This window comes from Phyllobates terribilis, unplaced genomic scaffold, assembly GCF_046119375.1.
Source record: "Phyllobates terribilis strain yellow unplaced genomic scaffold, ASM4611937v1 Scaffold_416__1_contigs__length_1633014, whole genome shotgun sequence".
In the NCBI taxonomy this organism is placed as follows: domain Eukaryota; kingdom Metazoa; phylum Chordata; class Amphibia; order Anura; family Dendrobatidae; genus Phyllobates; species Phyllobates terribilis.
In genome coordinates this window covers 1,253,138-1,281,001 of record NW_027363176.1, presented here as the reverse complement: position 1 = coordinate 1,281,001, position 27,864 = coordinate 1,253,138, and the positions used below count along the sequence as shown (strand labels likewise).

The window sequence follows — 27,864 nt, the reverse complement described above, 5'->3', positions numbered from 1 at the left end:
TGTGCATTGCATTGCCATGTAATGTGATGCAATGCTATCTTTCTAGCTCTCCCTTTTTACTTCCTTTTGGATAAACAGACATATTAGGCAAGCATTTTGGAGCTTTCACCTAAATAACTACAGGTGGTGAGATAAGCTGCACAATATAATTGACCTTTCAGTATATTGTTGCACACACACCATCTATTTAGCAAATGCCCTTGTTATCAACAGCAGCCTTTTAAACTCACCTGAGCTAACAGGTATGTGCGCTGGTTACTCTGCTGCGCTTAAAATTTCTTTTTTGGTTTGCTACAATGCCTTTTCTGAAACGTTGTCTCCTTCTGCTGGAACACTGACTTCTTTCATTTAATGCCTGCAGACTATAAAAGAGAACCCAACCCAAAAAGTTTGGTTGATTAGTCTGTGGCATTCTGTTAAACTGTTGCTTATGGCGGTCTCTGTGAGCTTCTCAGCGACATTCAGCCAGCCAGGTATCCTGCCTGCAGTAGATGGAATGTGGCAATGGAACGCTGGCTGCGCGTGTCATAATAGGCTCTGAGCCTTTATATACCTGTGCACAGCAGCAGCCACCTTCAGTCTGCTGCTGGACAGCCAGCAGCAGCAGCAGCAGGAGAGGTATGTAATCAGGAGCCCTCCTGCTAAGGGTAGACAGCTGCTCGTTCCACCCCACCCCCCGCCTTAATTGGTTCTCCTCCCTTCCAACGGTGTTGAGGCGGGTGGGAACAGCAGGGGGTGAAGGTGCTGTGTTTAAAGAGGTGGAGTTATGCAGATCTAAAACGCGTGGATTGCAGCAGCAGCAAGCCGAAAAGTGCAGGCATGTAAGGGATCTAGAGGTTGACAACATGTCTTCTTAACGGGAGTCCAGGAGCTCATCTCCACAAATGGACTTTTCAGGATCCTTGGGTGGCTCCGTAGTTTGAAACCAATTCTGGTTATCGCTTCTCGGCCTTTTGGCTAAGATCAAGTGTAGTATCTGTTCTTATCAGTTTAATATCTGATACGTCCCCTATCTGGGGACCATATATTAAATGGATTTTTAGAACAGGGAGATGGAAAAAGAGCTTGCTCTGTCCACTCCACGCATTGACCTGGTATTGCAGTATCTCCAGGACCGGCGCACCCCTTCTTTATTGCAGTTTCTAAAATCAGAAAGAATTGAATTCAATGTTTTTTGTTCATTTTGCTTGTTTGTCGGATTTTGGGATGGACTCTTTGGCTTTGCTTTTCTTCTCCTCATTGGATTTTTCATGTTCAAAGTTGCAGAAGCCAGATTACAAGCTCATTTTGGTTCAACTTCAGCAACTGTGCATTGCATTGCCATGTAATGTGATGCAATGCTATCTTTCTAGCTCTCCCTTTTTACTTCCTTTTGGATAAACAGACATATTAGGCAAGCATTTTGGAGCTTTCACCTAAATAACTACAGGTGGTGAGATAAGCTGCACAATATAATTGACCTTTCAGTATATTGTTGCACACACACCATCTATTTAGCAAATGCCCTTGTTATCAACAGCAGCCTTTTAAACTCACCTGAGCTAACAGGTATGTGCGCTGGTTACTCTGCTGCGCTTAAAATTTCTTTTTTGGTTTGCTACAATGCCTTTTCTGAAACGTTGTCTCCCTCTGCTGGAACACTGACTTCTTTCATTTAATGCCTGCAGACTATAAAAGAGAACCCAACCCAAAAAGTTTGGTTGATTAGTCTGTGGCATTCTGTTAAACTGTTGCTTATGGCGGTCTCTGTGAGCTTCTCAGCGACATTCAGCCAGCCAGGTATCCTGCCTGCAGTAGATGGAATGTGGCAATGGAACGCTGGCTGCGCGTGTCATAATAGGCTCTGAGCCTTTATATACCTGTGCACAGCAGCAGCCACCTTCAGTCTGCTGCTGGACAGCCAGCAGCAGCAGCAGCAGGAGAGGTATGTAATCAGGAGCCCTCCTGCTAAGGGTAGACAGCTGCTCGTTCCACCCCACCCCCCGCCTTAATTGGTTCTCCTCCCTTCCAACGGTGTTGAGGCGGGTGGGAACAGCAGGGGGTGAAGGTGCTGTGTTTAAAGAGGTGGAGTTATGCAGATCTAAAACGCGTGGATTGCAGCAGCAGCAAGCCGAAAAGTGCAGGCATGTAAGGGATCTAGAGGTTGACAACATGTCTTCTTAACGGGAGTCCAGGAGCTCATCTCCACAAATGGACTTTTCAGGATCCTTGGGTGGCTCCGTAGTTTGAAACCAATTCTGGTTATCGCTTCTCGGCCTTTTGGCTAAGATCAAGTGTAGTATCTGTTCTTATCAGTTTAATATCTGATACGTCCCCTATCTGGGGACCATATATTAAATGGATTTTTAGAACAGGGAGATGGAAAAAGAGCTTGCTCTGTCCACTCCACGCATTGACCTGGTATTGCAGTATCTCCATGACCGGTGCACCCCTTCTTTAATGCAGTTTCTAAAATCAGAAAGAATTGAATTCAATGTTTTTTGTTCATTTTGCTTGTTTGTCGGATTTTGGGATGGACTCTTTGGCTTTGCTTTTCTTCTCCTCATTGGATTTTTCATGTTCAAAGTTGCAGAAGCCAGATTACAAGCTCATTTTGGTTCAACTTCAGCAACTGTGCATTGCATTGCCATGTAATGTGATGCAATGCTATCTTTCTAGCTCTCCCTTTTTACTTCCTTTTGGATAAACAGACATATTAGGCAAGCATTTTGGAGCTTTCACCTAAATAACTACAGGTGGTGAGATAAGCTGCACAATATAATTGACCTTTCAGTATATTGTTGCACACACACCATCTATTTAGCAAATGCCCTTGTTATCAACAGCAGCCTTTTAAACTCACCTGAGCTAACAGGTATGTGCGCTGGTTACTCTGCTGCGCTTAAAATTTCTTTTTTGGTTTGCTACAATGCCTTTTCTGAAACGTTGTCTCCCTCTGCTGGAACACTGACTTCTTTCATTTAATGCCTGCAGACTATAAAAGAGAACCCAACCCAAAAAGTTTGGTTGATTAGTCTGTGGCATTCTGTTAAACTGTTGCTTATGGCGGTCTCTGTGAGCTTCTCAGCGACATTCAGCCAGCCAGGTATCCTGCCTGCAGTAGATGGAATGTGGCAATGGAACGCTGGCTGCGCGTGTCATAATAGGCTCTGAGCCTTTATATACCTGTGCACAGCAGCAGCCACCTTCAGTCTGCTGCTGGACAGCCAGCAGCAGCAGCAGGAGAGGTATGTAATCAGGAGCCCTCCTGCTAAGGGTAGACAGCTGCTCGTTCCACCCCACCCCCCGCCTTAATTGGTTCTCCTCCCTTCCAACGGTGTTGAGGCGGGTGGGAACAGCAGGGGGTGAAGGTGCTGTGTTTAAAGAGGTGGAGTTATGCAGATCTAAAACGCGTGGATTGCAGCAGCAGCAAGCCGAAAAGTGCAGGCATGTAAGGGATCTAGAGGTTGACAACATGTCTTCTTAACGGGAGTCCAGGAGCTCATCTCCACAAATGGACTTTTCAGGATCCTTGGGTGGCTCCGTAGTTTGAAACCAATTCTGGTTATCGCTTCTTGGCCTTTTGGCTAAGATCAAGTGTAGTATCTGTTCTTATCAGTTTAATATCTGATACGTCCCCTATCTGGGGACCATATATTAAATGGATTTTTAGAACAGGGAGATGGAAAAAGAGCTTGCTCTGTCCACTCCACGCATTGACCTGGTATTGCAGTATCTCCAGGACCGGTGCACCCCTTCTTTAATGCAGTTTCTAAAATCAGAAAGAATTGAATTCAATGTTTTTTGTTCATTTTGCTTGTTTGTCGGATTTTGGGATGGACTCTTTGGCTTTGCTTTTCTTCTCCTCATTGGATTTTTCATGTTCAAAGTTGCAGAAGCCAGATTACAAGCTCATTTTGGTTCAACTTCAGCAACTGTGCATTGCATTGCCATGTAATGTGATGCAATGCTATCTTTCTAGCTCTCCCTTTTTACTTCCTTTTGGATAAACAGACATATTAGGCAAGCATTTTGGAGCTTTCACCTAAATAACTACAGGTGGTGAGATAAGCTGCACAATATAATTGACCTTTCAGTATATTGTTGCACACACACCATCTATTTAGCAAATGCCCTTGTTATCAACAGCAGCCTTTTAAACTCACCTGAGCTAACAGGTATGTGCGCTGGTTACTCTGCTGCGCTTAAAATTTCTTTTTTGGTTTGCTACAATGCCTTTTCTGAAACGTTGTCTCCCTCTGCTGGAACACTGACTTCTTTCATTTAATGCCTGCAGACTATAAAAGAGAACCCAACCCAAAAAGTTTGGTTGATTAGTCTGTGGCATTCTGTTAAACTGTTGCTTATGGCGGTCTCTGTGAGCTTCTCAGCGACATTCAGCCAGCCAGGTATCCTGCCTGCAGTAGATGGAATGTGGCAATGGAACGCTGGCTGCGCGTGTCATAATAGGCTCTGAGCCTTTATATACCTGTGCACAGCAGCAGCCACCTTCAGTCTGCTGCTGGACAGCCAGCAGCAGCAGCAGCAGGAGAGGTATGTAATCAGGAGCCCTCCTGCTAAGGGTAGACAGCTGCTCGTTCCACCCCACCCCCCGCCTTAATTGGTTCTCCTCCCTTCCAACGGTGTTGAGGCGGGTGGGAACAGCAGGGGGTGAAGGTGCTGTGTTTAAAGAGGTGGAGTTATGCAGATCTAAAACGCGTGGATTGCAGCAGTAGCAAGCCGAAAAGTGCAGGCATGTAAGGGATCTAGAGGTTGACAACATGTCTTCTTAACGGGAGTCCAGGAGCTCATCTCCACAAATGGACTTTTCAGGATCCTTGGGTGGCTCCGTAGTTTGAAACCAATTCTGGTTATCGCTTCTCGGCCTTTTGGCTAAGATCAAGTGTAGTATCTGTTCTTATCAGTTTAATATCTGATACGTCCCCTATCTGGGTACCATATATTAAATGGATTTTTAGAACAGGGAGATGGAAAAAGAGCTTGCTCTGTACACTCCACGCATTGACCTGGTATTGCAGTATCTCCAGGACCGGTGCACCCCTTCTTTAATGCAGTTTCTAAAATCAGAAAGAATTGAATTCAATGTTTTTTGTTCATTTTGCTTGTTTGTCGGATTTTGGGATGGACTCTTTGGCTTTGCTTTTCTTCTCCTCATTGGATTTTTCATGTTCAAAGTTGCAGAAGCCAGATTACAAGCTCATTTTGGTTCAACTTCAGCAACTGTGCATTGCATTGCCATGTAATGTGATGCAATGCTATCTTTCTAGCTCTCCCTTTTTACTTCCTTTTGGATAAACAGACATATTAGGCAAGCATTTTGGAGCTTTCACCTAAATAACTACAGGTGGTGAGATAAGCTGCACAATATAATTGACCTTTCAGTATATTGTTGCACACACACCATCTATTTAGCAAATGCCCTTGTTATCAACAGCAGCCTTTTAAACTCACCTGAGCTAACAGGTATGTGCGCTGGTTACTCTGCTGCGCTTAAAATTTCTTTTTTGGTTTGCTACAATGCCTTTTCTGAAACGTTGTCTCCCTCTGCTGGAACACTGACTTCTTTCATTTAATGCCTGCAGACTATAAAAGAGAACCCAACCCAAAAAGTTTGGTTGATTAGTCTGTGGCATTCTGTTAAACTGTTGCTTATGGCGGTCTCTGTGAGCTTCTCAGCGACATTCAGCCAGCCAGGTATCCTGCCTGCAGTAGATGGAATGTGGCAATGGAACGCTGGCTGCGCGTGTCATAATAGGCTCTGAGCCTTTATATACCTGTGCACAGCAGCAGCCACCTTCAGTCTGCTGCTGGACAGCCAGCAGCAGCAGCAGGAGAGGTATGTAATCAGGAGCCCTCCTGCTAAGGGTAGACAGCTGCTCGTTCCACCCCACCCCCCGCCTTAATTGGTTCTCCTCCCTTCCAACGGTGTTGAGGCGGGTGGGAACAGCAGGGGGTGAAGGTGCTGTGTTTAAAGAGGTGGAGTTATGCAGATCTAAAACGCGTGGATTGCAGCAGCAGCAAGCCGAAAAGTGCAGGCATGTAAGGGATCTAGAGGTTGACAACATGTCTTCTTAACGGGAGTCCAGGAGCTCATCTCCACAAATGGACTTTTCAGGATCCTTGGGTGGCTCCGTAGTTTGAAACCAATTCTGGTTATCGCTTCTCGGCCTTTTGGCTAAGATCAAGTGTAGTATTTGTTCTTATCAGTTTAATATCTGATACGTCCCCTATCTGGGGACCATATATTAAATGGATTTTTAGAACAGGGAGATGGAAAAAGAGCTTGCTCTGTCCACTCCACGCATTGACCTGGTATTGCAGTATCTCCAGGACCAGTGCACCCCTTCTTTAATGCAGTTTCTAAAATCAGAAAGAATTGAATTCAATGTTTTTTTTTCATTTTGCTTGTTTGTCGGATTTTGGGATGGACTCTTTGGCTTTGCTTTTCTTCTCCTCATTGGATTTTTCATGTTCAAAGTTGCAGAAGCCAGATTACAAGCTCATTTTGGTTCAACTTCAGCAACTGTGCATTGCATTGCCATGTAATGTGATGCAATGCTATCTTTCTAGCTCTCCCTTTTTACTTCCTTTTGGATAAACAGACATATTAGGCAAGCATTTTGGAGCTTTCACCTAAATAACTACAGGTGGTGAGATAAGCTGCACAATATAATTGACCTTTCAGTATATTGTTGCACACACACCATCTATTTAGCAAATGCCCTTGTTATCAACAGCAGCCTTTTAAACTCACCTGAGCTAACAGGTATGTGCGCTGGTTACTCTGCTGCACTTAAAATTTCTTTTTTGGTTTGCTACAATGCCTTTTCTGAAACGTTGTCTCCCTCTGCTGGAACACTGACTTCTTTCATTTAATGCCTGCAGACTATAAAAGAGAACCCAACCCAAAAAGTTTGGTTGATTAGTCTGTGGCATTCTGTTAAACTGTTGCTTATGGCGGTCTCTGTGAGCTTCTCAGCGACATTCAGCCAGCCAGGTATCCTGCCTGCAGTAGATGGAATGTGGCAATGGAACGCTGGCTGCGCGTGTCATAATAGGCTCTGAGCCTTTATATACCTGTGCACAGCAGCAGCCATCTTCAGTCTGCTGCTGGACAGCCAGCAGCAGCAGCAGCAGGAGAGGTATGTAATCAGGAGCCCTCCTGCTAAGGGTAGACAGCTGCTCGTTCCACCCCACCCCCTGTCTTAATTGGTTCTCATCCCTTCCAACGGTGTTGAGGCGGGTGGGAACAGCAGGGGGTGAAGGTGCTGTGTTTAAAGAGGTGGAGTTATGCAGATCTAAAACGCGTGGATTGCAGCAGCAGCAAGCCGAAAAGTGCAGGCATGTAAGGGATCTAGAGGTTGACAACATGTCTTCTTAACGGGAGTCCAGGAGCTCATCTCCACAAATGGACTTTTCAGGATCCTTGGGTGGCTCCGTAGTTTGAAACCAATTCTGGTTATCGCTTCTCGGCCTTTTGGCTAAGATCAAGTGTAGTATCTGTTCTTATCAGTTTAATATCTGATACGTCCCCTATCCGGGGACCATATATTAAATGGATTTTTAGAACAGGGAGATGGAAAAAGAGCTTGCTCTGTCCACTCCACGCATTGACCTGGTATTGCAGTATCTCCAGGACCGGTGCACCCCTTCTTTAATGCAATTTCTAAAATCAGAAAGAATTGAATTCAATGTTTTTTGTTCATTTTGCTTGTTTGTCGGATTTTGGGATGGACTCTTTGGCTTTGCTTTTCTTCTCCTCATTGGATTTTTCATGTTCAAAGTTGCAGAAGCCAGATTACAAGCTCATTTTGGTTCAACTTCAGCAACTGTGCATTGCATTGCCATGTAATGTGATGCAATGCTATCTTTCTAGCTCTCCCTTTTTACTTCCTTTTGGATAAACAGACATATTAGGCAAGCATTTTGGAGCTTTCACCTAAATAACTACAGGTGGTGAGATAAGCTGCACAATATAATTGACCTTTCAGTATATTGTTGCACACACACCATCTATTTAGCAAATGCCCTTGTTATCAACAGCAGCCTTTTAAACTCACCTGAGCTAACAGGTATGTGCGCTGGTTACTCTGCTGCGCTTAAAATTTCTTTTTTGGTTTGCTACAATGCCTTTTCTGAAACGTTGTCTCCCTCTGCTGGAACACTGACTTCTTTCATTTAATGCCTGCAGACTATAAAAGAGAACCCAACCCAAAAAGTTTGGTTGATTAGTCTGTGGCATTCTGTTAAACTGTTGCTTATGGCGGTCTCTGTGAGCTTCTCAGCGACATTCAGCCAGCCAGGTATCCTGCCTGCAGTAGATGGAATGTGGCAATGGAACGCTGGCTGCGCGTGTCATAATAGGCTCTGAGCCTTTATATACCTGTGCACAGCAGCAGCCACCTTCAGTCTGCTGCTGGACAGCCAGCAGCAGCAGCAGCAGGAGAGGTATGTAATCAGGAGCCCTCCTGCTAAGGGTAGACAGCTGCTCGTTCCACCCCACCCCCCGCCTTAATTGGTTCTCCTCCCTTCCAACGGTGTTGAGGCGGGTGGGAACAGCAGGGGTGAAGGTGCTGTGTTTAAAGAGGTGGAGTTATGCAGATCTAAAACGCGTGGATTGCAGCAGCAGCAAGCCGAAAAGTGCAGGCATGTAAGGGATCTAGAGGTTGACAACATGTCTTCTTAACGGGAGTCCAGGAGCTCATCTCCACAAATGGACTTTTCAGGATCCTTGGGTGGCTCCGTAGTTTGAAACCAATTCTGGTTATCGCTTCTCGGCCTTTTGGCTAAGATCAAGTGTAGTATCTGTTCTTATCAGTTTAATATCTGATACGTCCCCTATCTGGGGACCATATATTAAATGGATTTTTAGAACAGGGAGATGGAAAAAGAGCTTGCTCTGTCCACTCCACGCATTGACCTGGTATTGCAGTATCTCCAGGACCGGTGCACCCCTTCTTTAATGCAGTTTCTAAAATCAGAAAGAATTGAATTCAATGTTTTTTGTTCATTTTGCTTGTTTGTCGGATTTTGGGATGGACTCTTTGGCTTTGCTTTTCTTCTCCTCATTGGATTTTTCATGTTCAAAGTTGCAGAAGCCAGATTACAAGCTCATTTTGGTTCAACTTCAGCAACTGTGCATTGCATTGCCATGTAATGTGATGCAATGCTATCTTTCTAGCTCTCCCTTTTTACTTCCTTTTGGATAAACAGACATATTAGGCAAGCATTTTGGAGCTTTCACCTAAATAACTACAGGTGGTGAGATAAGCTGCACAATATAATTGACCTTTCAGTATATTGTTGCACACACACCATCTATTTAGCAAATGCCCTTGTTATCAACAGCAGCCTTTTAAACTCACCTGAGCTAACAGGTATGTGCGCTGGTTACTCTGCTGCGCTTAAAATTTCTTTTTTGGTTTGCTACAATGCCTTTTCTGAAACGTTGTCTCCCTCTGCTGGAACACTGACTTCTTTCATTTAATGCCTGCAGACTATAAAAGAGAACCCAACCCAAAAAGTTTGGTTGATTAGTCTGTGGCATTCTGTTAAACTGTTGCTTATGGCGGTCTCTGTGAGCTTCTCAGCGACATTCAGCCAGCCAGGTATCCTGCCTGCAGTAGATGGAATGTGGCAATGGAACGCTGGCTGCGCGTGTCATAATAGGCTCTGAGCCTTTATATACCTGTGCACAGCAGCAGCCACCTTCAGTCTGCTGCTGGACAGCCAGCAGCAGCAGCAGCAGCAGGAGAGGTATGTAATCAGGAGCCCTCCTGCTAAGGGTAGACAGCTGCTCGTTCCACCCCACCCCCCGCCTTAATTGGTTCTCCTCCCTTCCAACGGTGTTGAGGCGGGTGGGAACAGCAGGGGGTGAAGGTGCTGTGTTTAAAGAGGTGGAGTTATGCAGATCTAAAACGCGTGGATTGCATCAGCAGCAAGCCGAAAAGTGCAGACATGTAAGGGATCTAGAGGTTGACAACATGTCTTCTTAACGGGAGTCCAGGAGCTCATCTCCACAAATGGACTTTTCAGGATCCTTGGGTGGCTCCGTAGTTTGAAACCAATTCTGGTTATCGCTTCTCGGCCTTTTGGCTAAGATCAAGTGCAGTGATCTAGCGGCTGCTGCCTTGGTCTTGGCTGAGAGGTGCTCGGGGTACCCGGCTCCTTGGCCTGGGGGGATCGCTCTGTTTTTCAGCAGGGCTTCACCTCCCTGCTGCTATTAGGGAGTCGGATTAGTCCCCGGGCAACGGGAGGCGATCATCTACCTGGCACTTCGGTGTTGAAGGTTTCTATTGAGAAGAGGAGAACCTGTTTGTGAAGAAGATGTCTGCAGCATCACATGAAGGAGAGGAAGATCATGTGCCTGAATTCGCTAAGGTGCAGAATTCTATTCGTTTGGTTGTTCAGGAGAACTTTCGAGATCAAAAGGATTTTAGGTATGTGATGAGTCAAGTTCTTGTGGATCTTTTTGGTTTGAAGACAGAAGAAGTGTTGGCGATAATGGACTACCCCAGGAGGGGTGTTTATGATATAGTTTTTGTTGACAAAGTTTTTTTTGGAGGATATCTAAGGAAAATGACTGCAAGCCAGGATAAAAGAATGGAGGGGATAAGTGTAATGCCACACTTCCCCGTTAGAGATAAATGGATCATTGTTAAAATGTACTCTCCATTGGTGGACGAAGAGGATGTTCTTACATTTTTGGAGTTTTTTTGTTTGTCAGTAACACCAAAAGGAAAGATTTATAATGAATTTGGTTTTTGGACTTCGAAGTGGAAATTTTTGGTCCGTTTCAAAGAAGATGAGCAGGGGACTGTGTTGCTTCCCCCAGCTAGGTTTAAGTTGGGTAATATAAATGGTGATATTTTTTTCAGTGGTATACCCACTTTTTGTCGAGTTTGTCGTCAATACGGGCATGGAAAGGAAAATTGTTCGGGTGGTGTATGTGGTTTTTGCAAAAAAGGTGATCATGAGTCAAAGGATTGTAAAGATCGGAGGAAGTGCAACTTGTGTCAGGAAGATACGCATGTTTTTAAGAATTGCCCAAAGAGGAAAAGAAATAAAGAGAAGGAGGTAGTGGTTAAAAAGGTTTTGGTAGAGAGAAAGGAGGAAAGTGTAGAAAAGGTGTTGGTGGTAAAGGGAAAAGAAAGCAAACCTGTAGGAGTGCAGAGGGAGATGGAGAAAACAAGAGTAGATTGGGGGGATAGGGTAGAGAGTGAAATGGGAGGTGTAAGTCAGGGAACTGGCCGTGGTAAGGTTAAAAAGCAAGAAAAGAGAAAGGAACAGGAAGTGGAGGTGGCAATGGAAGAAAATATAGTTGTTTTTCAACAACCTATGTTTATAAAGAATGCAGAATATTTTAACCGGTTGTACCGTAAGTTGTATGATGAGAAACGTTTGGACTATCTTATAGAGAATGTTAGGAAAGAACTAATAAGAGATAAAAATGTTTTTTGTGTGAAATATAGAATACCAGATGGTGTATCGAAACAAGTTTTTTCAGCATCAAGGGTTGAAGATTTGTCCCTTAAGGTTCTGAGTTGGGTTGGGGTTCATGCTTTTGATAATGGTTACAAGTATTTTACTTGATGTTATTACTGTTGTTAATACAGTTATAATTTAATTTTTATTTTTTTGGTATCCATTCAGGTTCTGAAACATTTCTTTCTTTGTAAGTATTGTTGTATTTTTGTAATTTTTTTTTCTGACATTAAAAGTACCAAAACCTGATGATGATTTAAGTTGGAGTCCACGTCTTGTCTCCCTTTGGGGAGAAGAGGACTGTGGAGTGGACTTTAATTTTAACCTGAATAGGTTTTAAAAAAAAAAAAAAAAAAAAAAAAAAAATCTGTTCTTATCAGTTTAATATCTGATACGTCCCCTATCTGGGGACCATATATTAAATGGATTTTTAGAACAGGGAGATGGAAAAAGAGCTTGCTCTGTCCACTCCACGTATTGACCTGGTATTGCAGTATCTCCAGGACCGGTGCACCCCTTCTTTAATGCAGTTTCTAAAATCAGAAAGAATTGAATTCAATGTTTTTTGTTCATTTTGCTTGTTTGTCGGATTTTGGGATGGACTCTTTGGCTTTGCTTTTCTTCTCCTCATTGGATTTTTCATGTTCAAAGTTGCAGAAGCCAGATTACAAGCTCATTTTGGTTCAACTTCAGCAACTGTGCATTGCATTGCCATGTAATGTGATGCAATGCTATCTTTCTAGCTCTCCCTTTTTACTTCCTTTTGGATAAACAGACATATTAGGCAAGCATTTTGGAGCTTTCACCTAAATAACTACAGGTGGTGAGATAAGCTGCACAATATAATTGACCTTTCAGTATATTGTTGCACACACACCATCTATTTAGCAAATGCCCTTGTTATCAACAGCAGCCTTTTAAACTCACCTGAGCTAACAGGTATGTGCGCTGGTTACTCTGCTGCGCTTAAAATTTCTTTTTTGGTTTGCTACAATGCCTTTTCTGAAACGTTGTCTCCCTCTGCTGGAACACTGACTTCTTTCATTTAATGCCTGCAGACTATAAAAGAGAACCCAACCCAAAAAGTTTGGTTGATTAGTCTGTGGCATTCTGTTAAACTGTTGCTTATGGCGGTCTCTGTGAGCTTCTCAGCGACATTCAGCCAGCCAGGTATCCTGCCTGCAGTAGATGGAATGTGGCAATGGAACGCTGGCTGCGCGTGTCATAATAGGCTCTGAGCCTTTATATACCTGTGCACAGCAGCAGCCACCTTCAGTCTGCTGCTGGACAGCCAGCAGCAGCAGCAGCAGGAGAGGTATGTAATCAGGAGCCCTCCTGCTAAGGGTAGACAGCTGCTCGTTCCACCCCACCCCCCGCCTTAATTGGTTCTCCTCCCTTCCAACGGTGTTGAGGCGGGTGGGAACAGCAGGGGGTGAAGGTGCTGTGTTTAAAGAGGTGGAGTTATGCAGATCTAAAACGCGTGGATTGCAGCAGCAGCAAGCCGAAAAGTGCAGGCATGTAAGGGATCTAGAGGTTGACAACATGTCTTCTTAACGGGAGTCCAGGAGCTCATCTCCACAAATGGACTTTTCAGGATCCTTGGGTGGCTCCGTAGTTTGAAACCAATTCTGGTTATCGCTTCTCGGCCTTTTGGCTAAGATCAAGTGTAGTATCTGTTCTTATCAGTTTAATATCTGATACGTCCCCTATCTGGGGACCATATATTAAATGGATTTTTAGAACAGGGAGATGGAAAAAGAGCTTGCTCTGTCCACTCCACGCATTGACCTGGTATTGCAGTATCTCCAGGACCGGTGCACCCCTTCTTTAATGCAGTTTCTAAAATCAGAAAGAATTGAATTCAATGTTTTTTGTTCATTTTGCTTGTTTGTCGGATTTTGGGATGGACTCTTTGGCTTTGCTTTTCTTCTCCTCATTGGATTTTTCATGTTCAAAGTTGCAGAAGCCAGATTACAAGCTCATTTTGGTTCAACTTCAGCAACTGTGCATTGCATTGCCATGTAATGTGATGCAATGCTATCTTTCTAGCTCTCCCTTTTTACTTCCTTTTGGATAAACAGACATATTAGGCAAGCATTTTGGAGCTTTCACCTAAATAACTACAGGTGGTGAGATAAGCTGCACAATATAATTGACCTTTCAGTATATTGTTGCACACACACCATCTATTTAGCAAATGCCCTTGTTATCAACAGCAGCCTTTTAAACTCACCTGAGCTAACAGGTATGTGCGCTGGTTACTCTGCTGCGCTTAAAATTTCTTTTTTGGTTTGCTACAATGCCTTTTCTGAAACGTTGTCTCCCTCTGCTGGAACACTGACTTCTTTCATTTAATGCCTGCAGACTATAAAAGAGAACCCAACCCAAAAAGTTTGGTTGATTAGTCTGTGGCATTCTGTTAAACTGTTGCTTATGGCGGTCTCTGTGAGCTTCTCAGCGACATTCAGCCAGCCAGGTATCCTGCCTGCAGTAGATGGAATGTGGCAATGGAACGCTGGCTGCGCGTGTCATAATAGGCTCTGAGCCTTTATATACCTGTGCACAGCAGCAGCCACCTTCAGTCTGCTGCTGGACAGCCAGCAGCAGCAGCAGCAGGAGAGGTATGTAATCAGGAGCCCTCCTGCTAAGGGTAGACAGCTGCTCGTTCCACCCCACCCCCCGCCTTAATTGGTTCTCCTCCCTTCCAACGGTGTTGAGGCGGGTGGGAACAGCAGGGGGTGAAGGTGCTGTGTTTAAAGAGGTGGAGTTATGCAGATCTAAAACGCGTGGATTGCAGCAGCAGCAAGCCGAAAAGTGCAGGCATGTAAGGGATCTAGAGGTTGACAACATGTCTTCTTAACGGGAGTCCAGGAGCTCATCTCCACAAATGGACTTTTCAGGATCCTTGGGTGGCTCCGTAGTTTGAAACCAATTCTGGTTATCGCTTCTCGGCCTTTTGGCTAAGATCAAGTGTAGTATCTGTTCTTATCAGTTTAATATCTGATATGTCCCCTATCTGGGGACCATATATTAAATGGATTTTTAGAACAGGGAGATGGAAAAAGAGCTTGCTCTGTCCACTCCACGCATTGACCTGGTATTGCAGTATCTCCAGGACCGGTGCACCCCTTCTTTAATGCAGTTTCTAAAATCAGAAAGAATTGAATTCAATGTTTTTTGTTCATTTTGCTTGTTTGTCGGATTTTGGGATGGACTCTTTGGCTTTGCTTTTCTTCTCCTCATTGGATTTTTCATGTTCAAAGTTGCAGAAGCCAGATTACAAGCTCATTTTGGTTCAACTTCAGCAACTGTGCATTGCATTGCCATGTAATGTGATGCAATGCTATCTTTCTAGCTCTCCCTTTTTACTTCCTTTTGGATAAACAGACATATTAGGCAAGCATTTTGGAGCTTTCACCTAAATAACTACAGGTGGTGAGATAAGCTGCACAATATAATTGACCTTTCAGTATATTGTTGCACACACACCATCTATTTAGCAAATGCCCTTGTTATCAACAGCAGCCTTTTAAACTCACCTGAGCTAACAGGTATGTGCGCTGGTTACTCTGCTGCGCTTAAAATTTCTTTTTTGGTTTGCTACAATGCCTTTTCTGAAACGTTGTCTCCCTCTGCTGGAACACTGACTTCTTTCATTTAATGCCTGCAGACTATAAAAGAGAACCCAACCCAAAAAGTTTGGTTGATTAGTCTGTGGCATTCTGTTAAACTGTTGCTTATGGCGGTCTCTGTGAGCTTCTCAGCGACATTCAGCCAGCCAGGTATCCTGCCTGCAGTAGATGGAATGTGGCAATGGAACGCTGGCTGCGCGTGTCATAATAGGCTCTGAGCCTTTATATACCTGTGCACAGCAGCAGCCACCTTCAGTCTGCTGCTGGACAGCCAGCAGCAGCAGCAGCAGGAGAGGTATGTAATCAGGAGCCCTCCTGCTAAGGGTAGACAGCTGCTCGTTCCACCCCACCCCCCGCCTTAATTGGTTCTCCTCCCTTCCAACGGTGTTGAGGCGGGTGGGAACAGCAGGGGGTGAAGGTGCTGTGTTTAAAGAGGTGGAGTTATGCAGATCTAAAACGCGTGGATTGCAGCAGCAGCAAGCCGAAAAGTGCAGGCATGTAAGGGATCTAGAGGTTGACAACATGTCTTCTTAACGGGAGTCCAGGAGCTCATCTCCACAAATGGACTTTTCAGGATCCTTGGGTGGCTCCGTAGTTTGAAACCAATTCTGGTTATCGCTTCTCGGCCTTTTGGCTAAGATCAAGTGTAGTATCTGTTCTTATCAGTTTAATATCTGATACGTCCCCTATCTGGGGACCATATATTAAATGGATTTTTAGAACAGGGAGATGGAAAAAGAGCTTGCTCTGTCCACTCCACGCATTGACCTGGTATTGCAGTATCTCCAGGACCGGTGCACCCCTTCTTTAATGCAGTTTCTAAAATCAGAAAGAATTGAATTCAATGTTTTTTGTTCATTTTGCTTGTTTGTCGGATTTTGGGATGGACTCTTTGGCTTTGCTTTTCTTCTCCTCATTGGATTTTTCATGTTCAAAGTTGCAGAAGCCAGATTACAAGCTCATTTTGGTTCAACTTCAGCAACTGTGCATTGCATTGCCATGTAATGTGATGCAATGCTATCTTTCTAGCTCTCCCTTTTTACTTCCTTTTGGATAAACAGACATATTAGGCAAGCATTTTGGAGCTTTCACCTAAATAACTACAGGTGGTGAGATAAGCTGCACAATATAATTGACCTTTCAGTATATTGTTGCACACACACCATCTATTTAGCAAATGCCCTTGTTATCAACAGCAGCCTTTTAAACTCACCTGAGCTAACAGGTATGTGCGCTGGTTACTCTGCTGCGCTTAAAATTTCTTTTTTGGTTTGCTACAATGCCTTTTCTGAAACGTTGTCTCCCTCTGCTGGAACACTGACTTCTTTCATTTAATGCCTGCAGACTATAAAAGAGAACCCAACCCAAAAAGTTTGGTTGATTAGTCTGTGGCATTCTGTTAAACTGTTGCTTATGGCGGTCTCTGTGAGCTTCTCAGCGACATTCAGCCAGCCAGGTATCCTGCCTGCAGTAGATGGAATGTGGCAATGGAACGCTGGCTGCGCGTGTCATAATAGGCTCTGAGCCTTTATATACCTGTGCACAGCAGCAGCCACCTTCAGTCTGCTGCTGGACAGCCAGCAGCAGCAGCAGCAGGAGAGGTATGTAATCAGGAGCCCTCCTGCTAAGGGTAGACAGCTGCTCGTTCCACCCCACCCCCCGCCTTAATTGGTTCTCCTCCCTTCCAACGGTGTTGAGGCGGGTGGGAACAGCAGGGGGTGAAGGTGCTGTGTTTAAAGAGGTGGAGTTATGCAGATCTAAAACGCGTGGATTGCAGCAGCAGCAAGCCGAAAAGTGCAGGCATGTAAGGGATCTAGAGGTTGACAACATGTCTTCTTAACGGGAGTCCAGGAGCTCATCTCCACAAATGGACTTTTCAGGATCCTTGGGTGGCTCCGTAGTTTGAAACCAATTCTGGTTATCGCTTCTCGGCCTTTTGGCTAAGATCAAGTGTAGTATCTGTTCTTATCAGTTTAATATCTGATACGTCCCCTATCTGGGGACCATATATTAAATGGATTTTTAGAACAGGGAGATGGAAAAAGAGCTTGCTCTGTCCACTCCACGCATTGACCTGCTATTGCAGTATCTCCAGGACCGGTGCACCCCTTCTTTAATGCAGTTTCTAAAATCAGAAAGAATTGAATTCAATGTTTTTTGTTCATTTTGCTTGTTTGTCGGATTTTGGGATGGACTCTTTGGCTTTGCTTTTCTTCTCCTCATTGGATTTTTCATGTTCAAAGTTGCAGAAGCCAGATTACAAGCTCATTTTGGTTCAACTTCAGCAACTGTGCATTGCATTGCCATGTAATGTGATGCAATGCTATCTTTCTAGCTCTCCCTTTTTACTTCCTTTTGGATAAACAGACATATTAGGCAAGCATTTTGGAGCTTTCACCTAAATAACTACAGGTGGTGAGATAAGCTGCACAATATAATTGACCTTTCAGTATATTGTTGCACACACACCATCTATTTAGCAAATGCCCTTGTTATCAACAGCAGCCTTTTAAACTCACCTGAGCTAACAGGTATGTGCGCTGGTTTCTCTGCTGCGCTTAAAATTTCTTTTTTGGTTTGCTACAATGCCTTTTCTGAAACGTTGTCTCCCTCTGCTGGAACACTGACTTCTTTCATTTAATGCCTGCAGACTATAAAAGAGAACCCAACCCAAAAAGTTTGGTTGATTAGTCTGTGGCATTCTGTTAAACTGTTGCTTATGGCGGTCTCTGTGAGCTTCTCAGCGACATTCAGCCAGCCAGGTATCCTGCCTGCAGTAGATGGAATGTGGCAATGGAACGCTGGCTGCACGTGTCATAATAGGCTCTGAGCCTTTATATACCTGTGCACAGCAGCAGCCACCTTCAGTCTGCTGCTGGACAGCCAGCAGCAGCAGCAGCAGGAGAGGTATGTAATCAGGAGCCCTCCTGCTAAGGGTAGACAGCTGCTCGTTCCACCCCACCCCCCGCCTTAATTGGTTCTCCTCCCTTCCAACGGTGTTGAGGCGGGTGGGAACAGCAGGGGGTGAAGGTGCTGTGTTTAAAGAGGTGGAGTTATGCAGATCTAAAACGCGTGGATTGCAGCAGCAGCAAGCCGAAAAGTGCAGGCATGTAAGGGATCTAGAGGTTGACAACATGTCTTCTTAACGGGAGTCCAGGAGCTCATCTCCACAAATGGACTTTTCAGGATCCTTGGGTGGCTCCGTAGTTTGAAACCAATTCTGGTTATCGCTTCTCGGCCTTTTGGCTAAGATCAAGTGTAGTATCTGTTCTTATCAGTTTAATATCTGATACGTCCCCTATCTGGGGACCATATATCAAATGGATTTTTAGAACAGGGAGATGGAAAAAGAGCTTGCTCTGTCCACTCCACGCATTGACCTGGTATTGCAGTATCTCCAGGACCGGTGCACCCCTTCTTTAATGCAGTTTCTAAAATCAGAAAGAATTGAATTCAATGTTTTTTGTTCATTTTGCTTGTTTGTCGGATTTTGGGATGGACTCTTTGGCTTTGCTTTTCTTCTCCTCATTGGATTTTTCATGTTCAAAGTTGCAGAAGCCAGATTACAAGCTCATTTTGGTTCAACTTCAGCAACTGTGCATTGCATTGCCATGTAATGTGATGCAATGCTATCTTTCTAGCTCTCCCTTTTTACTTCCTTTTGGATAAACAGACATATTAGGCAAGCATTTTGGAGCTTTCACCTAAATAACTACAGGTGGTGAGATAAGCTGCACAATATAATTGACCTTTCAGTATATTGTTGCACACACACCATCTATTTAGCAAATGCCCTTGTTATCAACAGCAGCCTTTTAAACTCACCTGAGCTAACAGGTATGTGCGCTGGTTACTCTGCTGCGCTTAAAATTTATTTTTTGGTTTGCTACAATGCCTTTTCTGAAACGTTGTCTCCCTCTGCTGGAACACTGACTTCTTTCATTTAATGCCTGCAGACTATAAAAGAGAACCCAACCCAAAAAGTTTGGTTGATTAGTCTGTGGCATTCTGTTAAACTGTTGCTTATGGCGGTCTCTGTGAGCTTCTCAGCGACATTCAGCCAGCCAGGTATCCTGCCTGCAGTAGATGGAATGTGGCAATGGAACGCTGGCTGCGCGTGTCATAATAGGCTCTGAGCCTTTATATACCTGTGCACAGCAGCAGCCACCTTCAGTCTGCTGCTGGACAGCCAGCAGCAGCAGCAGCAGGAGAGGTATGTAATCAGGAGCCCTCCTGCTAAGGGTAGACAGCTGCTCGTTCCACCCCACCCCCCGCCTTAATTGGTTCTCCTCCCTTCCAACGGTGTTGAGGCGGGTGGGAACAGCAGGGGGTGAAGGTGCTGTGTTTAAAGAGGTGGAGTTATGCAGATCTAAAACGCGTGGATTGCAGCAGCAGCAAGCCGAAAAGTGCAGGCATGTAAGGGATCTAGAGGTTGACAACATGTCTTCTTAACGGGAGTCCAGGAGCTCATCTCCACAAATGGACTTTTCAGGATCCTTGGGTGGCTCCGTAGTTTGAAACCAATTCTGGTTATCGCTTCTCGGCCTTTTGGCTAAGATCAAGTGTAGTATCTGTTCTTATCAGTTTAATATCTGATACGTCCCCTATCTGGGGACCATATATTAAATGGATTTTTAGAGCAGGGAGATGGAAAAAGAGCTTGCTCTGTCCACTCCACGCATTGACCTGGTATTGCAGTATCTCCAGGACCGGTGCACTCCTTCTTTAATGCAGTTTCTAAAATCAGAAAGAATTGAATTCAATGTTTTTTGTTCATTTTGCTTGTTTGTCGGATTTTGGGATGGACTCTTTGGCTTTGCTTTTCTTCTCCTCATTGGATTTTTCATGTTCAAAGTTGCAGAAGCCAGATTACAAGCTCATTTTGGTTCAACTTCAGCAACTGTGCATTGCATTGCCATGTAATGTGATGCAATGCTATCTTTCTAGCTCTCCCTTTTTACTTCCTTTTGGATAAACAGACATATTAGGCAAGCATTTTGGAGCTTTCACCTAAATAACTACAGGTGGTGAGATAAGCTGCACAATATAATTGACCTTTCAGTATATTGTTGCACACACACCATCTATTTAGCAAATGCCCTTGTTATCAACAGCAGCCTTTTAAACTCACCTGAGCTAACAGGTATGTGCGCTGGTTACTCTGCTGCGCTTAAAATTTCTTTTTTGGTTTGCTACAATGCCTTTTCTGAAACGTTGTCTCCCTCTGCTGGAACACTGACTTCTTTCATTTAATGCCTGCAGACTATAAAAGAGAACCCAACCCAAAAAGTTTGGTTGATTAGTCTGTGGCATTCTGTTAAACTGTTGCTTATGGCGGTCTCTGTGAGCTTCTCAGCGACATTCAGCCAGCCAGGTATCCTGCCTGCAGTAGATGGAATGTGGCAATGGAACGCTGGCTGCGCGTGTCATAATAGGCTCTGAGCCTTTATATACCTGTGCACAGCAGCAGCCACCTTCAGTCTGCTGCTGGACAGCCAGCAGCAGCAGCAGCAGGAGAGGTATGTAATCAGGAGCCCTCCTGCTAAGGGTAGACAGCTGCTCGTTCCACCCCACCCCCCGCCTTAATTGGTTCTCCTCCCTTCCAACGGTGTTGAGGCGGGTGGGAACAGCAGGGGGTGAAGGTGCTGTGTTTAAAGAGGTGGAGTTATGCAGATCTAAAACGTGTGGATTGCAGCAGCAGCAAGCCGAAAAGTGCAGGCATGTAAGGGATCTAGAGGTTGACAACATGTCTTCTTAACGGGAGTCCAGGAGCTCATCTCCACAAATGGACTTTTCAGGATCCTTGGGTGGCTCCGTAGTTTGAAACCAATTCTGGTTATCGCTTCTCGGCCTTTTGGCTAAGATCAAGTGTAGTATCTGTTCTTATCAGTTTAATATCTGATACGTCCCCTATCTGGGGACCATATATTAAATGGATTTTTAGAACAGGGAGATGGAAAAAGAGCTTGCTCTGTCCACTCCACGCATTGACCTGGTATTGCAGTATCTCCAGGACCGGTGCACCCCTTCTTTAATGCAGTTTCTAAAATCAGAAAGAATTGAATTCAATGTTTTTTGTTCATTTTGCTTGTTTGTCGGATTTTGGGATGGACTCTTTGGCTTTGCTTTTCTTCTCCTCATTGGATTTTTCATGTTCAAAGTTGCAGAAGCCAGATTACAAGCTCATTTTGGTTCAACTTCAGCAACTGTGCATTGCATTACCATGTAATGTGATGCAATGCTATCTTTCTAGCTCTCCCTTTTTACTTCCTTTTGGATAAACAGACATATTAGGCAAGCATTTTGGAGCTTTCACCTAAATAACTACAGGTGGTGAGATAAGCTGCACAATATAATTGACCTTTCAGTATATTGTTGCACACACACCATCTATTTAGCAAATGCCCTTGTTATCAACAGCAGCCTTTTAAACTCACCTGAGCTAACAGGTATGTGCGCTGGTTACTCTGCTGCGCTTAAAATTTCTTTATTGGTTTGCTACAATGCCTTTTCTGAAACGTTGTCTCCCTCTGCTGGAACACTGACTTCTTTCATTTAATGCCTGCAGACTATAAAAGAGAACCCAACCCAAAAAGTTTGGTTGATTTGTCTGTGGCATTCTGTTAAACTGTTGCTTATGGCGGTCTCTGTGAGCTTCTCAGCGACATTCAGCCAGCCAGGTATCCTGCCTGCAGTAGATGGAATGTGGCAATGGAACGCTGGCTGCGCGTGTCATAATAGGCTCTGAGCCTTTATATACCTGTGCACAGCAGCAGCCACCTTCAGTCTGCTGCTGGACAGCCAGCAGCAGCAGCAGCAGGAGAGGTATGTAATCAGGAGCCCTCCTGCTAAGGGTAGACAGCTGCTCGTTCCACCCCACCCCCCGCCTTAATTGGTTCTCCTCCCTTCCAACGGTGTTGAGGCGGGTGGGAACAGCAGGGGGTGAAGGTGCTGTGTTTAAAGAGGTGGAGTAATGCAGATCTAAAACGCGTGGATTGCAGCAGCAGCAAGCCGAAAAGTGCAGGCATGTAAGGGATCTAGAGGTTGACAACATGTCTTCTTAACGGGAGTCCAGGAGCTCATCTCCACAAATGGACTTTTCAGGATCCTTGGGTGGCTCCGTAGTTTGAAACCAATTCTGGTTATCGCTTCTCGGCCTTTTGGCTAAGATCAAGTGTAGTATCTGTTCTTATCAGTTTAATATCTGATACGTCCCCTATCTGGGGACCATATATTAAATGGATTTTTAGAACAGGGAGATGGAAAAAGAGCTTGCTCTGTCCACTCCACGCATTGACCTGGTATTGCAGTATCTCCAGGACCGGTGCACCCCTTCTTTAATGCAGTTTCTAAAATCAGAAAGAATTGAATTCAATGTTTTTTGTTCATTTTGCTTGTTTGTCGGATTTTGGGATGGACTCTTTGGCTTTGCTTTTCTTCTCCTCATTGGATTTTTCATGTTCAAAGTTGCAGAAGCCAGATTACAAGCTCATTTTGGTTCAACTTCAGCAACTGTGCATTGCATTGCCATGTAATGTGATGCAATGCTATCTTTCTAGCTCTCCCTTTTTACTTCCTTTTGGATAAACAGACATATTAGGCAAGCATTTTGGAGCTTTCACCTAAATAACTACAGGTGGTGAGATAAGCTGCACAATATAATTGACCTTTCAGTATATTGTTGCACACACACCATCTATTTAGCAAATGCCCTTGTTATCAACAGCAGCCTTTTAAACTCACCTGAGCTAACAGGTATGTGCGCTGGTTACTCTGCTGCGCTTAAAATTTCTTTTTTGGTTTGCTACAATGCCTTTTCTGAAACGTTGTCTCCCTCTGCTGGAACACTGACTTCTTTCATTTAATGCCTGCAGACTATAAAAGAGAACCCAACCCAAAAAGTTTGGTTGATTTGTCTGTGGCATTCTGTTAAACTGTTGCTTATGGCGGTCTCTGTGAGCTTCTCAGCGACATTCAGCCAGCCAGGTATCCTGCCTGCAGTAGATGGAATGTGGCAATGGAACGCTGGCTGCGCGTGTCATAATAGGCTCTGAGCCTTTATATACCTGTGCACAGCAGCAGCCACCTTCAGTCTGCTGCTGGACAGCCAGCAGCAGCAGCAGCAGGAGAGGTATGTAATCAGGAGCCCTCCTGCTAAGGGTAGACAGCTGCTCGTTCCACCCCACCCCCCGCCTTAATTGGTTCTCCTCCCTTCCAACGGTGTTGAGGCGGGTGGGAACAGCAGGGGGTGAAGGTGCTGTGTTTAAAGAGGTGGAGTAATGCAGATCTAAAACGCGTGGATTGCAGCAGCAGCAAGCCGAAAAGTGCAGGCATGTAAGGGATCTAGAGGTTGACAACATGTCTTCTTAACGGGAGTCCAGGAGCTCATCTCCACAAATGGACTTTTCAGGATCCTTGGGTGGCTCCGTAGTTTGAAACCAATTCTGGTTATCGCTTCTCGGCCTTTTGGCTAAGATCAAGTGTAGTATCTTTCGAAAAGGCGGTTTTGGATGTTGGCCGCCCTAGTAGATTGATACATTATGCACACTGGGGTTTAGGCGCTTGTTAGTACGCCAGGTGGCTAATATAGTCATATGGTGGAAAGCATGGCCCCCCAGGATCGACGCCATTGGGCCGGGGAAGATCGAAAGCCCGAAGTGTGAAGTGCCCCAGGAGTGGTGACCCTGGGGTGCCTTAACTCACTGGGATTGGGAACCCACTTGAGTTTATGGCACATTTGCACAAGCACTTCAAATTTTCTTTCTTCGCACACACCCTTATTCCGGGCCTTCTGGCCTTAGGATGGGGAATTTTTCAATTCCCGGTCGAAGGTCCGGGCAGTATTATACTGTGAAACCTTCACTATTTATTTAATTTCTTTGTCACTGTGTGTCCACTTATTCACGTGTGTCACGTCCTACTAGGATTTTGTCGGGATGCGGTTCCCTTACGGGTTCCTCTCTTGGCAGGTCTAGGGGGGGAGTGTGTGGCCATCAGGTTCCGCTCCCCCCTGAACCCCCCTGGCTCTCCTCTTTTGGGAGGAGAGCGTTGTTGGCTCCCCTCTTCCGGGAGGGGAGCACAGTCTTTGGCTCCCAGTGCCTTGCTCGGGTGAGAACTCGGGCAGGTGCTGGGGGTAAGATTGGGTCGCCTCTGGCTTCGGCTGGAGGTGGCTTTTTGTCCCTGTTCCTCGCTGTGGCCTTTTGGCTCGGAGGGACGGGGAATGGTTTGGGGGACCCTTCTCCTTTTGGAGAGGGTTTCAAGAAGACCAGCATCCTAGTGCACTTTTTTTGTGGCACTTGTCACTTTTTTAAGCGCACTCGGGTTTTGTACACGATTTCGGGCTTTCAAAAAAAAAAAAAAAAAAAAAATCTGTTCTTATCAGTTTAATATCTGATACGTCCCCTATCTGGGGACCATATATTAAATGGATTTTTAGAACAGGGAGATGGAAAAAGAGCTTGCTCTGTCCACTCCACGCATTGACCTGGTATTGCAGTATCTCCAGGACCGGTGCACCCCTTCTTTAATGCAGTTTCTAAAATCAGAAAGAATTGAATTCAATGTTTTTTGTTCATTTTGCTTGTTTGTCGGATTTTGGGATGGACTCTTTGGCTTTGCTTTTCTTCTCCTCATTGGATTTTTCATGTTCAAATTTGCAGAAGCCAGATTACAAGCTCATTTTGGTTCAACTTCAGCAACTGTGCATTGCATTGCCATGTAATGTGATGCAATGCTATCTTTCTAGCTCTCCCTTTTTACTTCCTTTTGGATAAACAGACATATTAGGCAAGCATTTTGGAGCTTTCACCTAAATAACTACAGGTGGTGAGATAAGCTGCACAATATAATTGACCTTTCAGTATATTGTTGCACACACACCATCTATTTAGCAAATGCCCTTGTTATCAACAGCAGCCTTTTAAACTCACCTGAGCTAACAGGTATGTGCGCTGGTTACTCTGCTGCGCTTAAAATTTCTTTTTTGGTTTGCTACAATGCCTTTTCTGAAACGTTGTCTCCCTCTGCTGGAACACTGACTTCTTTCATTTAATGCCTGCAGACTATAAAAGAGAACCCAACCCAAAAAGTTTGGTTGATTAGTCTGTGGCATTCTGTTAAACTCTTGCTTATGGCGGTCTCTGTGAGCTTCTCAGCGACATTCAGCCAGCCAGGTATCCTGCCTGCAGTAGATGGAATGTGGCAATGGAACGCTGGCTGCGCGTGTCATAATAGGCTCTGAGCCTTTATATACCTGTGCACAGCAGCAGCCACCTTCAGTCTGCTGCTGGACAGCCAGCAGCAGCAGCAGCAGGAGAGGTATGTAATCAGGAGCCCTCCTGCTAAGGGTAGACAGCTGCTCGTTCCACCCCACCCCCCGCCTTAATTGGTTCTCCTCCCTTCCAACGGTGTTGAGGCGGGTGGGAACAGCAGGGGGTGAAGGTGCTGTGTTTAAAGAGGTGGAGTTATGCAGATCTAAAACGCGTGGATTGCAGCAGCAGCAAGCCGAAAAGTGCAGGCATGTAAGGGATCTAGAGGTTGACAACATGTCTTCTTAACGGGAGTCCAGGAGCTCATCTCCACAAATGGACTTTTCAGGATCCTTGGGTGGCTCCGTAGTTTGAAACCAATTCTGGTTATCGCTTCTCGGCCTTTTGGCTAAGATCAAGTGTAGTATCTGTTCTTATCAGTTTAATATCTGATACGTCCCCTATCTGGGGACCATATATTAAATGGATTTTTAGAACAGGGAGATGGAAAAAGAGCTTGCTCTGTCCACTCCACGCATTGACCTGGTATTGCAGTATCTCCAGGACCGGTGCACCCCTTCTTTAATGCAGTTTCTAAAATCAGAAAGAATTGAATTCAATGTTTTTTGTTCATTTTGCTTGTTTGTCGGATTTTGGGATGGACTCTTTGGCTTTGCTTTTCTTCTCCTCATTGGATTTTTCATGTTCAAAGTTGCAGAAGCCAGATTACAAGCTCATTTTGGTTCAACTTCAGCAACTGTGCATTGCATTGCCATGTAATGTGATGCAATGCTATCTTTCTAGCTCTCCCTTTTTACTTCCTTTTGGATAAACAGACATATTAGGCAAGCATTTTGGAGCTTTCACCTAAATAACTACAGGTGGTGAGATAAGCTGCACAATATAATTGACCTTTCAGTATATTGTTGCACACACACCATCTATTTAGCAAATGCCCTTGTTATCAACAGCAGCCTTTTAAACTCACCTGAGCTAACAGGTATGTGCGCTGGTTACTCTGCTGCGCTTAAAATTTCTTTTTTGGTTTGCTACAATGCCTTTTCTGAAACGTTGTCTCCTTCTGCTGGAACACTGACTTCTTTCATTTAATGCCTGCAGACTATAAAAGAGAACCCAACCCAAAAAGTTTGGTTGATTAGTCTGTGGCATTCTGTTAAACTGTTGCTTATGGCGGTCTCTGTGAGCTTCTCAGCGACATTCAGCCAGCCAGGTATCCTGCCTGCAGTAGATGGAATGTGGCAATGGAACGCTGGCTGCGCGTGTCATAATAGGCTCTGAGCCTTTATATACCTGTGCACAGCAGCAGCCACCTTCAGTCTGCTGCTGGACAGCCAGCAGCAGCAGCAGCAGGAGAGGTATGTAATCAGGAGCCCTCCTGCTAAGGGTAGACAGCTGCTCGTTCCACCCCACCCCCCGCCTTAATTGGTTCTCCTCCCTTCCAACGGTGTTGAGGCGGGTGGGAACAGCAGGGGGTGAAGGTGCTGTGTTTAAAGAGGTGGAGTTATGCAGATCTAAAACGCGTGGATTGCAGCAGCAGCAAGCCGAAAAGTGCAGGCATGTAAGGGATCTAGAGGTTGACAACATGTCTTCTTAACGGGAGTCCAGGAGCTCATCTCCACAAATGGACTTTTCAGGATCCTTGGGTGGCTCCGTAGTTTGAAACCAATTCTGGTTATCGCTTCTCGGCCTTTTGGCTACGATCAAGTGCTTTATTGCAGGAGATTGTGGTTGAAGGGCACTCGGGTACCCCTCTCCTTGGCCTGGCAGGATCGTCCACTTTGGTGGACTTAACCTGCTTGCTGCTATTAGGGAGAGGGCTTAGTCCCAGGGTAACGAGTTGCGATCCCCCAGCTTCCAGGTGTTTTTCGCTGCAAGAACACTGGGAGCGCAGATTGCAAGCGGCTGCAATTTGCAACCTTGTTGCCTTTTTCCATGGAGGTTGACCCTAACCTCGTGCCTCTTTATGCGAGGCTAAAAAACTCTATCCGAGTTCACTTCACGGCGGGTGGCTCGGATATGAGGAAATTAGGGTATGTAGTCCAGGACGTGCTCAGGAACCTTCTTGGCGTACAAAGGAATGAAATTCTCTCCATCCAGGATTATCCCAGAAGAGGTGACTATGACATCACATTCACCGGAGAAGGTATTTTTAGAGATGTACTAGAAAAGTTAAAAAAAGTTGAAAATAGTCCTGTTTTGAAAGGGATACAAATTGTTGAGCACGTCCTGGATGAGGTAAGACTGGTTATTGTAAAAATATTTTCGCCCTTTGTTTCTGCTCCAGAAGTAATGTCATTTCTAGCAATTTATTTTAAAAGTGTTAAATGTATTGGGAAGATATTAAACGAATATAACATATGGACATCTAAGTGGAAATTCCTTGTGAAGTGTACAAGAGATCCAAATACACCAGGTGGTATACGGCTCCCCCCTGCCCGTTTCAAAATTGGGCAAACAAATGGGGATTTCTTCTTTTCTGG

The 27,864-nt window shown here is 44.8% G+C and overlaps 18 non-coding genes and 1 pseudogene across 18 annotated transcripts; all 19 read left to right on the top strand.

Moving 5' to 3' along the window:
- Nucleotides 1-937: 937 nt before the first annotated feature.
- LOC141227003 (U2 spliceosomal RNA) lies at nucleotides 938-1,128 on the top strand. The gene has a single exon (XR_012294116.1). It is a non-coding gene; the product is annotated as a U2 spliceosomal RNA (small nuclear RNA).
- A 1,115-nt stretch (nucleotides 1,129-2,243) lies between these two features.
- Nucleotides 2,244-2,434, top strand: LOC141227010 (U2 spliceosomal RNA). The gene has a single exon (XR_012294123.1). It is a non-coding gene; the product is annotated as a U2 spliceosomal RNA (small nuclear RNA).
- Nucleotides 2,435-3,546: 1,112 nt separating this feature from the next.
- On the top strand, nucleotides 3,547-3,737 carry LOC141226929 (U2 spliceosomal RNA). The gene has a single exon (XR_012294044.1). It is a non-coding gene; the product is annotated as a U2 spliceosomal RNA (small nuclear RNA).
- A 1,115-nt stretch (nucleotides 3,738-4,852) lies between these two features.
- Nucleotides 4,853-5,043, top strand: LOC141227101 (U2 spliceosomal RNA). The gene has a single exon (XR_012294209.1). It is a non-coding gene; the product is annotated as a U2 spliceosomal RNA (small nuclear RNA).
- A 1,112-nt stretch (nucleotides 5,044-6,155) lies between these two features.
- Nucleotides 6,156-6,346, top strand: LOC141226988 (U2 spliceosomal RNA). The gene has a single exon (XR_012294101.1). It is a non-coding gene; the product is annotated as a U2 spliceosomal RNA (small nuclear RNA).
- Nucleotides 6,347-7,461: 1,115 nt separating this feature from the next.
- On the top strand, nucleotides 7,462-7,652 carry LOC141226958 (U2 spliceosomal RNA). Its single transcript, XR_012294071.1, has one exon. It is a non-coding gene; the product is annotated as a U2 spliceosomal RNA (small nuclear RNA).
- Nucleotides 7,653-8,766: 1,114 nt separating this feature from the next.
- Nucleotides 8,767-8,957, top strand: LOC141227767 (U2 spliceosomal RNA). Its single transcript, XR_012294749.1, has one exon. It is a non-coding gene; the product is annotated as a U2 spliceosomal RNA (small nuclear RNA).
- Nucleotides 8,958-11,813: 2,856 nt separating this feature from the next.
- LOC141227202 (U2 spliceosomal RNA) lies at nucleotides 11,814-12,003 on the top strand. The gene has a single exon (XR_012294295.1). It is a non-coding gene; the product is annotated as a U2 spliceosomal RNA (small nuclear RNA).
- Nucleotides 12,004-13,118: 1,115 nt separating this feature from the next.
- On the top strand, nucleotides 13,119-13,309 carry LOC141227766 (U2 spliceosomal RNA). Its single transcript, XR_012294748.1, has one exon. It is a non-coding gene; the product is annotated as a U2 spliceosomal RNA (small nuclear RNA).
- A 1,115-nt stretch (nucleotides 13,310-14,424) lies between these two features.
- On the top strand, nucleotides 14,425-14,615 carry LOC141227409 (U2 spliceosomal RNA). Its single transcript, XR_012294404.1, has one exon. It is a non-coding gene; the product is annotated as a U2 spliceosomal RNA (small nuclear RNA).
- A 1,115-nt stretch (nucleotides 14,616-15,730) lies between these two features.
- LOC141227765 (U2 spliceosomal RNA) lies at nucleotides 15,731-15,921 on the top strand. The gene has a single exon (XR_012294747.1). It is a non-coding gene; the product is annotated as a U2 spliceosomal RNA (small nuclear RNA).
- Nucleotides 15,922-17,036: 1,115 nt separating this feature from the next.
- Nucleotides 17,037-17,227, top strand: LOC141227083 (U2 spliceosomal RNA). Its single transcript, XR_012294192.1, has one exon. It is a non-coding gene; the product is annotated as a U2 spliceosomal RNA (small nuclear RNA).
- A 1,115-nt stretch (nucleotides 17,228-18,342) lies between these two features.
- On the top strand, nucleotides 18,343-18,533 carry LOC141226969 (U2 spliceosomal RNA). The gene has a single exon (XR_012294082.1). It is a non-coding gene; the product is annotated as a U2 spliceosomal RNA (small nuclear RNA).
- A 1,115-nt stretch (nucleotides 18,534-19,648) lies between these two features.
- On the top strand, nucleotides 19,649-19,839 carry LOC141226955 (U2 spliceosomal RNA). Its single transcript, XR_012294068.1, has one exon. It is a non-coding gene; the product is annotated as a U2 spliceosomal RNA (small nuclear RNA).
- A 1,115-nt stretch (nucleotides 19,840-20,954) lies between these two features.
- On the top strand, nucleotides 20,955-21,145 carry LOC141227764 (U2 spliceosomal RNA). The gene has a single exon (XR_012294746.1). It is a non-coding gene; the product is annotated as a U2 spliceosomal RNA (small nuclear RNA).
- Nucleotides 21,146-22,260: 1,115 nt separating this feature from the next.
- On the top strand, nucleotides 22,261-22,451 carry LOC141227763 (U2 spliceosomal RNA). Its single transcript, XR_012294745.1, has one exon. It is a non-coding gene; the product is annotated as a U2 spliceosomal RNA (small nuclear RNA).
- Nucleotides 22,452-23,566: 1,115 nt separating this feature from the next.
- LOC141227347 (U2 spliceosomal RNA) lies at nucleotides 23,567-23,658 on the top strand (annotated as a pseudogene).
- Nucleotides 23,659-24,444: 786 nt separating this feature from the next.
- LOC141227224 (U2 spliceosomal RNA) lies at nucleotides 24,445-24,637 on the top strand. Its single transcript, XR_012294314.1, has one exon. It is a non-coding gene; the product is annotated as a U2 spliceosomal RNA (small nuclear RNA).
- Nucleotides 24,638-25,752: 1,115 nt separating this feature from the next.
- Nucleotides 25,753-25,943, top strand: LOC141227762 (U2 spliceosomal RNA). The gene has a single exon (XR_012294744.1). It is a non-coding gene; the product is annotated as a U2 spliceosomal RNA (small nuclear RNA).
- The last annotated feature ends 1,921 nt before the right edge of the window (nucleotides 25,944-27,864 follow it).